This window comes from Gymnoscopelus microlampas (genome assembly GCF_963454915.1).
Source record: "Gymnoscopelus microlampas genome assembly, chromosome: 4".
Classification (NCBI taxonomy): domain Eukaryota; kingdom Metazoa; phylum Chordata; class Actinopteri; order Myctophiformes; family Myctophidae; genus Gymnoscopelus; species Gymnoscopelus microlampas.
In genome coordinates, this window is record NC_139941.1 from 38,424,003 (window position 1) to 38,432,450 (window position 8,448).

Below are 8,448 nucleotides of genomic sequence, written 5' to 3' on the forward strand. Positions count from 1 at the left end.
TGCTAATAGGAACCCGAGAAGCAGGTAGATCTGGACTGCCCCACAGGGAGAATGCTGCACACTACCTTAATTCATACGGAAGGGGCCTAAAAATATCTCCCCATGCAACATGCCAAGACAAGCATTCGGTTTCTTGGCTATCACAAAGGATATTTTAAGTTAATCTTGGGTAAGCTGTCAATAAAATCTCTGAATACAGGTGGTAGTGCAAGGACCCCAAGCTAGTGTCAAGACAAAGGATTAAACATTGCTGGTTTGAATTCTGAATCAGATCAATTGCTGGTTTCCTTTCTAATTGTTTAAAATAGAACACGTTTTCATTCCAATTTTGGGGTGATGCAGAACAAGGTAGGCTGTGGGCTACAATGATTCAGCCAAGCTTTGATCCACAAGTACAACAGTTGCAAGATTTAACATGGCCTGAGTCCAGTTTTGTTTGGCAAAGGCTCTGTGACTCAACAGGTTCACTGAGCAGTGATTGACAAACCCTTATAACCCAGAGGAAAGCACCATTCACTGTTGCCTTCCACCACTTCCCACCTTGCTTTAAGAGGGGATTGTCATATTGACTCACAAAGGAACAAGATGGAGGATATTTCCCACTTAGAAATTACTCATCATAGTTTTGTTGGAAGTCATGTTTAGCCAACATAAATCACTGTAAGCCCATGACTATATCCTTTCCTGTCTCGATACAGCAACATTGAATTACTGTGGCCCTGGCAGTTCATGCTGTTTTCCTCCTGTTACAGTAATGGCACGATTGTTTTCTTTTTAAATCCTCTCACAAATGATTAGTCATTCCAAATCCACAAGGCCTGCTCTGAGATATTGTTTAAAGAGGTGTGCACTGTGCAATGTTTTATCTTCCACCGCTTATTGTTTAGCAAAAGCATTTCATTTCTTGATTCTCTGACAGTTGCTACTGTGCCTGTATACTTACAAGGAAAACAACATGGCATAAGAAAATATGGGTCTATCTTGTACAGTATAGATTTTACTTAACAGGCATAGAATGAAGTGATGAGTTCACTCTTGTGTTGTTGCACAGAACTCAATAATTCCTTACAAAACGTCAAATTCTATTATGTCTATACGCAGCGAACATAGTATACTATCTATCTATTAGGTTTCCAGTTTTCAGTGTTGAGTAAACAAGGGATATGTCTAATGTTATCTGCCTGAAGATAGTATTTCCAGCAACTGGAGCATTGAAAGCAGCTGGCTGCATGTCCTGGGGAGGCAGGAGAGAGCCACAGGATACTAATAGCCCCTGAAGGGCCCAAATATGAGCAAGTGAGGATTGAACTGCTTTCTAAACACATGGGAACCCACTTAACTTCACTTAAGTGAAGTGTGAAAGGGAAGGACTATTCAGTTCAAAACAAGTGAGAAGGCCATTTGAACAGTTTATGTTGCCCCTTCAATATCCTATCAGAGGCATAAACCAGCCTTTCAGGAGGTTGTATAAATATGCGTGTGAACAGAGAATACGTACATAGAGGAAGAAACACAGGGGAAAACAATGCGACAACAGCAACAGTGGGGAAATGAAGTCAAGTTAACAGGAAGTTGGGCTGCTTCCTGTGCGAGATGGGGATGATTAGCGTTGATGATTTTGTGCGTTGGACAGGTCAGGTGTTCACTTTTTGCACCCATGTATACTTTGACCTATCGCACTACTTGGCTAACATGGGTACAGTACTGTTGTTTTTCATTCATTGGACCTTTGCCTATACCAGCTTTGGTAGCTATTTACTTTGCTAACAGCTACAGGTATCTATCGACTTGGATAAATAGACCTTTTGCATAAAACCAGCCAACGTACCTCCACTTTGATTTGAGACTAGCAAGAACCACTCTATCTATTACAACATGCAAGGGAAAAAAAGACAACCGGAGACATTGCTATCTCTCTCTTAGGTTATGCTATCTAAAATGATTTAGCGACAAAGAGTCAATCTGATCAGCAGCTACTGTATAGATTAAGCAGGCCTACACATGTTCTCTCCTTTCATGCTCTTGTTAATTATCTCCACCAGGCCGGAACGGCTGAGGGAGAGGATTATGTTTTCACTCTTGTGTGTCCGTCAGTCCGTCCGGCCGGCCGGCCCCCGGGGGACCCTGAAGTGGCTACTGGTTTGACTATTGTAATGACAAACCCCTGAACAGTGTTTGTGTCAAGTTTGGTGCAGATTGGAGCAACTGTGTGCCTGGGGCCCCTGGGGGCCTTTGATGTGGCCTCTGACGTGACTATTGTCATGGCAGACCCCTGAACAGTGTTTGTGCAAAGTTTGGTGCGGATTTGAGGAACGATGTGCCAGGGGCCATTGTAGGGCCCCCGGGGGCCACAGGTGACCCCTGGGGTGAGTATTGTCGTGGCAGACCCCTGAAAAGTGTTTGTGCAAAGTTTGGTACGGTTTGGAGCAACAGTGTGCCTGGAGCCCCTAGGGGCCCCTAACGTGGCATCTGGTGTGATTATAGTCATGGGAGACCCCTGAACAGTATTTGTGCCAAGTTTGGTGCGAATTTGAGCAAAGATGCACCTGTGGCACCCGTTCTGGTTGATGTAGATGTGGCCCCTGTGGGCCACACGTGGCTATTCTGATGGTAGACACCTGAAAAGTGTTTGTGCCAAGTTTGGTGGCGATTGGAGCAACGATGCTCCTGTGGCACCCAGGGACACATGGCCCCTGGTATGGCTATTCTGATGGCAGACCCCTGACTAAGTCTGGTGCGGATTGGAGCAACAATGCGCCTTCAAGTCCGCATGTTATGTTTGTGACGTCCACTGTCGGTCTGCCCGCCAGCCCGTGTACCCACCCTCTAGGTAATTTTAATATAGGATATATATAGATATATACAGAACACACACACACACACACACACACACACACACACACACACACACACACACACACACACACACACACACACACACACACACAGAATGGTCACTGAAAACCCAAATTGTTTTGCGTGATCACCTGATGAAGATTTTCTATTCAGATGGAAGTGGTTTCTTCCAGGATGACAATGCCCCCATCCACAGGGCATGAGGGATCATTGAATGGTTTGACAAGTATGAAAATGATGTGAATCTTATGCTATGGCCTTCACAGTCACCAGGTCGCAGTCCAATTGGACACTTATTAGAGAGATTTTGGACTGCCATATTAGACATTGTTCTCCTCCACCATCATCAAAACACCAAATGAGAGAAAATCTTTCATTAGAATGGTTTTCCATCCCTCCAGTAGATTTCCAGAGACTTGGCCCAACACCTAGTTTTTCCTGTGTGTGACTGTTAATTTGCATTATATTCAGAGATAGACATATTCAAAATAATCAATCAAATTTATGTTAATGGCAGTTATGTCCTAAGGTCACAAAATATTTGTGGAAAGACCCACTGACTGCACACTTTTAAATGCAAGTGCACAGTGAAAATACAGTGAGATGCACAGTCTAACTGTTAAGGAATGCAATAAAAACACTTGGATTAACACTGGTAACACTCTAACATTTATTTAATTGATGTATATGGTTTCACAAGTACTTTCACTGCGGTCATGTTCTGTGCTAACCCACCTACAAATTGCCCATGACAAACCGATCATCTTCATTATCAATCATGAAGTGTGTATTTTCCAGAGAACACCCATATAGTTTATGAGAAACACTTAAGTATATAAATGAAGTCTTGAGATTTACCCAAATAACCAAGAAGGTTACGTTAAAAACCTCAGGTACACATTGTGATTGGGTACAGAAAATGAATCCCAGACCACTGCACCCTGTAAGTAAACGATGAACTGTACACACACAGAAATGCTAAACAAAGTAGAGAAAAGTCTCCCTGGAGGAAACGTTATAGCTCTGCATAATTGTAATTTGGTTTTGGATCCAAGACGTGACACTTGTTGAAGTGTAAATCATACTGTAGCAAAGGCTCACTCACAAGTATTACTATTATGCATTACTATGTTTCCAGTAGTGGTGATCTTGCGCCAAAGCAACTTTTCGGTGGAAGATGCGACATACAGTACATGGTAACAGGAGTTGATTGGGCTTGACGTGCCGGGGCTGCTTGTACACAACCTAAAACATGTCTGGTCTCATGTGGTGTGAGTCTGTTATCCATTACCTGGAATACATTAGTTTTGAGGGAGAGTACTAACAAATCATCTCCCGGGGCGAGAGGACCGAAGGCATGGCGTACAATCTCTGGTGGAACACATCCCAGGCAGTGAATGGCCGGCGTTGTCGAGATCCTTGTCGGAAGGGAGGCAAAAAGTTACTGATTGGCGTTGAACATCTGGCGAGCTACCTGAGCTGTGGCGTACAATGATCATTGTTCCGGTGCCAAAGTCAGGTGACCTCACTAAGATGTGCTACTACCGGGGCATCGGCTTGAGCTCACTAGTCGCCAAGACAGCTAACTGGATAATTCTCAGGACGGTGCTTGACGTAGTCGAGGACTTCAAATATCTCTGTGCCCAGATTGCCTAAACGGAACAGGATCTGAAGGTTTGAAAGGCACTTGCCCTTTTACGGGATGAGGAGAGTGTGAGAATCTGAGATGGGAGATTACCTCAAGGGGTGGCTGTTCTTGGCTACAGTAGAATCAGGAGTGCTATACAGGGCTGAGACATGGAGGCTCACAGTACAGCAGGAAAGGGCCCCGGATGGCGTCTACTCAAGAATGCCATGAATGACCCTTGATTTCACATGGAAGGACCACATCAGAAACATGGACCTTTACGGGTGCCCCCCATGAGTCACGGACAAGGGAGATAAGGATGAGGCTGGCTGGGCATTGTGTCAGGCACCAGGAACTGATGGCGAGCCCAATGATACTGTGGGAGCGAACCCAAGGCAGAGCCACAGCGTCCTGGGTGCTAAAGGACGGGTGCCACAGGTGCATCGTTGCTCCAATCCACACCAAACTTGGCAACACTGTTCAGGGATCTGCCATGACAATAGTCACACCAGGGGCCACATCAGGGGTCCCCGAGGGCCCCAGGCACACAGTTGCTCCTATCTGCACCAATGCAATGACTGTGTTTATGTTCCTTTGCTTTGTAGAATAACATAATAACTTCAGGAGAACTTAAAAAAACTAACCATGGCACGTTGTTCCATTGAAAATTAAAAAACCTTTATTGCTGCATGACTTGCCAACACATTTCAGATCAAACAAGCCTTCATCGGGGTAGTATATGTTCTATATGTGCTTCTGGAACACGAAACCTGGAATGCATAACAAACGAAACAATAGTGGTCTGCATAGAGTTTATGAAAAGTACATTAAAAGGATGGGGTTGAAAGCAAGAATGCAGCAGTTACTCTAACCACTTTCACCTCAAAGAGCTGAGGACGATGATGAAGACATGGAAAATTGAGGCAGAACATGGCAAATTATGTGAATCAGCTCACACACAGTTGGCACAATGGCAGCTTTATGACTTCTCACAGGTGGCCCCTTTAAAGTTTACAAACATCCTCTATAAAGCTGGCAAGTGACTTTGCACTGACTCATCTTCACCAGAAAAGGGCGTTATGCACCTGCATGCATAAATGCACACGCAAGTGCACATACAGATATGCACACGTTTGTACAACCACACACAAACGCACACGCACATGCACGTGCACACGCACACACACACACACACACACACACACACACACACACACACGCCCGTGCACACGCACACACACACAGAGGTGGAAAGTAACTAAGTACATCTACTCAAGTACTTTACTTAAGTACAGGTATTTTTTACTTTACTGGAGTATTTCCAATTTTCTGTACTTTTACTTCTACTTCACTACATCTCAGAGGCAAATATTGTACTTTTACTCCACTACAATTATTTGAAAGCTTTAGTTACTAGTTACTTTGTAGATTTTGATTATTATAAAACACATTAACCACTAGAGCCCTATATACATTTCGGCCATTTGAAAATAGCCAATCTACAAGTCGCGATGTGACGCATTGTGAGCTTGTAGACCGTCTATTCTCAAAAGATTTTTATACATTTGAAAACTTGAAATGGGACATTCTGCCTAATGAGTACTTTTACTTTTGGTACTTTTAAGTACATTATGATGCTGATACTTTTGTACTTTTACTCAAGTATATTTTGAATCCGGACCTTTACTTGTAACAGAGTATTTCTATATTGCAGTATTGATACTTCAACTTAAGTGAGAAATGTGAGTACTTTTTCCACCACTGCACACCACGACACGCAAATTCATACATACTGTGCAAAATACACCAAAAAACGTTGATAGAAAAACAGGAATAAAGATACAAAGGCATGCATTTGTGCGTGCAAACTCCTACAAAGGCTGTGACAGACTCAAAGACATGCAAGCATACAGTACATGGGCGCACACACGTAAACAAAATCACATCAGTGACAAACTACAGAACTAATAAAAGTTTGCTGTTAAGTATAACAGGCTGGTACCGTACCATTATGTTAGAGCAGAGATGAAAGTATCGCCAGGGGTGGCTTTATAGCAAAGTCCAGAGTGTGAGAGTGTAAAAAGGACCATTAAGCGTTAAATTAACACTCCTGATTTTTATAGATGTTGGAAGTAGTGGTATCATATGCCCCCCATACACCAATTAAGAATTGGTGCATGTGTCTGATTTCAGACTGTCTTTCATATTTTCATATTTCTGCGATGTGTCAGAAATGATAAGCCTGTCTCCTGCACAAAGCACAGTGGCTTTAACTATGTAAACAAATAGCCAGGCCAGGGCAGTTTGCATCATGTTGAGCCAAGAAATGCTTCTTAGCAACCTAGCAAGAATGTTTTTTAATACAACATATGCTGTTGTAGCATACTGTAGGTGCATTCATAAAATATAAAATCGGTCAGTAAATGTCACATAGATATATAAACAAACACAGAGCAATTTTTGCATGCTAGAACTTTTGATATGTGCGTTCTTGATCTAGTTAGCTAGTAAGTGGAATCTATTCTATTGTCACAGATTTCCGTTTGTTATGCAATTAACTTTTTTGTCTTACAAAGTAAATTGCATGACAGGTTATACTGTAAAACCTACAGGATATGGAATAGTAGGCTACAAATATTTGTACCTTCAAGGGCCTATGATTTGCCTAATGACTTTTGATTTGCACTTTTTATTATAGGATTTATTTGAAGGTTTCAAGATTGTTATGAGCATGCATGACAGGGTTATGCAGCTTAGGCTAAATGAACCATTTTATAATCTGTATAAATATTTGAAATTAAAACCTTGTTTTGGGCTCATGAATAGCTCAGTGTAATCAACACTGCTGTGTTGGACAGCACATAAAATAAGTGATAATGGTGTGAGGGGTGAAGTAGAACATGCCCCATGCCCCCCAACCACAATCAGGAAATAGTTCAATGTCAGTACACATTTTACTGTAAGGTAAGGTAAGGTAAGGTAAGGTAAGGTAAGGGTAAGGTAACGGTAAGGTAAATAATGTCCCTGAGGGGCAATTTGGTTTACAACAGCAATAGAAAATATAAACATAAACATACAATATGGACATAACACCCATACAGAGTTTTCCACAGGATTGGTGTTAGCTTTTTGTGAGAGAGCTGGGATATTTTCTGCGTGCATGCAAACAGAGAAAGGTATGTCAATGAAAACAAAATGAGTGACATTTCTCCTCCAAACAGGCTGGTTATCATCGCAGACACGACACTGCTTCCCAGGACCTGAGCTGTTTACAAGCTCATGAATTTCTTAATGGAAAATATTTGCCCCCAACATAGTCACCGCCAGTGCCAGGGTCTGTTTCTGTGAGCACGCCTCTCCTTTTCCACATAAAAACCACTGTCTCAAAATTGTGCAGTTCTCAATTAAACTTCCTTTGAGCTATCATTTCTCCTACTAAATCACCCCACTTGGGCAGTGCAGTGGTGAAATGATGGAGGGTTAAGGAAACCAGCGAAATATTCCAGCAGTACTGTTTTTGCAATACCATTAAGATGTCAAAAGCAAAAGCTACATTAATTCTAATCAAGTCAATGCATGTATTGTTCAAATTAAAAAGACAACTGTTCGTGTCTTAACTTTATGACACATATACTGTTTTAACAGCAGTGTTATTTCCATTCTGAGTAAAGTGGCCTCAGCATTCAAGAGGGTTATTCACTTGTGCAATAAGAACATTTTTGTGGGATCGAAAGACTGAAGTGCACATTTCTTGCTCCTTTACTCAATGAATTCAACAGAGATGCAACCACTAAAGAGAAGGCCAAGCTGAAACAACTCTACCACAAATTTGCCTGGGCTGCTGATGAAAGGCTTATATGTTATTTGAATTAAACACTTTCACATACATTTAAACAATTTCCCTTTCAGTTTGATACAATGGAGTACTTTGCATAGAAATCAAAGTTATTGCATTCTGCAATAAC